We start from the raw sequence: 1,722 nt of genomic DNA, 5'->3' as shown, positions 1-1,722 counted from the left end.
TCTTTCCTTCATTCTTGATTATTTTCAGCAAGTAGTAATTCGACTTTGAGCTTTAAATCATACGTGATCTTTATCTTATTTTGTTCAGATGCCTGAAGCTTGTAAAGGACAAAATAATATCTTTTCGATTCAGTTGCCAGTCGCTGACCATGTGAGTGGTACGATAGGCATTGTTTATGCGCTGTAGATTGCTCTGGTTTTGCCTAAAAGGGGAGAGACAAATTGATAGCAGCAGCGGCCATCGAGAATAGGTGTGCTTACATTGATCTCCAAAAAAGGAATTTCAACATGTCATCTATGTCTACATTTCTTGTTTTACAGAAATCATTACGTTTTATGGCTGTTGCTACATTACAGAAATCATTACGTTTTACATAAATCATTTTGTGATATGTGTAGTATAAGTTGACCTGGCGTTTCAGAATGTACATTACAGATATCAGTTTGTGATATGTGTAGTATAAGTTGACCTGCCATTTCAGAATGTACATTACAGATATCAGTTTGTGATATGTGTAGTATAAGTTGACCTGCCGTTTCAGAATGATTAGCACATAATCCAGAAAATTGTGGTGTCTGTTGGGTTTTACTGGAGGAACAATATTTTTTCAGTGGACCTGATGATAGCTCACACCTAACACCAAACTTTGTATATATATTCAGGGACCGTTGGGTTTTACATGTTTTCTCTACTATTTAAAAAGGAGGAACTGGTTCTGTTTCCTCCGGTCGAAGGTTTCGTCCTACATATTTTCCATATGACCCTTTTGCCCTCCCACCGCACCATCAAACAATTAATCACCGTATCATGAGAAACAGAATCACCGCAGGATCACAAAGGAAAGTAAAGGATATGAGAAAGGAATCACCACCAATTATGGAAGAAGGCAGTAGGCAGCCAGTAGCTCCTAGAGCCTCGACGGAGCCTCGACGACTGTGGCGGCTAGACAAGCCCGCGCGTGTGAGCCGCAAGGGTCGACGAGGAGCGAGTACGGCGGCTCGTGGCAAGGCGGCTGGAGTCAGGCGCGATCTCCACGGCAGAGCCCTGGCGGCCAGAGGTGCTTGCCCACAGGCGCACGCGGCCAGGGCGTTGCACAGGGAGCCTTTGGGGTCGCGCAGCCTCCACCTACTCGGGACCGGCGCACCCTGGTCGGCGGCGACGAGCATCAAGATCCAGGTCAGTGTGCGTCTCGTCCTTGCCTTCTCTCCCACTCCCCAGCTATCTTTGGTAACACCTCCTCCGCCGGCCGAGATCTGGGGCTGCGCGCATTATGGCCGGATCAGTTCCAGGTGTTCATCAATCTGACCAAGAATGGCAGTCTGCTCCAGAGAGGGAGGTATTTTCTTCATTGATTCTTGATTATTTTCAGCAAGTAGTAATTCGACTTTGAGCTTTAAATCATACGTGATCTTTATCTTATTTTGTTCAGATGCCTGAAGCTTGTAAAGGACAAAATAATATCTTTTCGATTCAGTTGCCAGTCGCTGACCATGTGAGTGGTACGATAGGCATTGTTTATGCGCTGTAGATTGCTCTGGTTTTGCCTAAAAGGGGAGAGACAAATTGATAGCAGCAGCGGCCATCGAGAATAGGTGTGCTTACATTGATCTCCAAAAAAGGAATTTCAACATGTCATCTATGTCTACATTTCTTGTTTTACAGAAATCATTACGTTTTATGGCTGTTGCTACATTACAGAAATCATTACGTTTTACATAAAT

This window comes from Lolium rigidum, chromosome 5 (genome assembly GCF_022539505.1).
Source record: "Lolium rigidum isolate FL_2022 chromosome 5, APGP_CSIRO_Lrig_0.1, whole genome shotgun sequence".
Taxonomy (NCBI): Eukaryota; Viridiplantae; Streptophyta; class Magnoliopsida; order Poales; family Poaceae; genus Lolium; species Lolium rigidum.
This window is presented reverse-complemented; position numbering follows the sequence as displayed.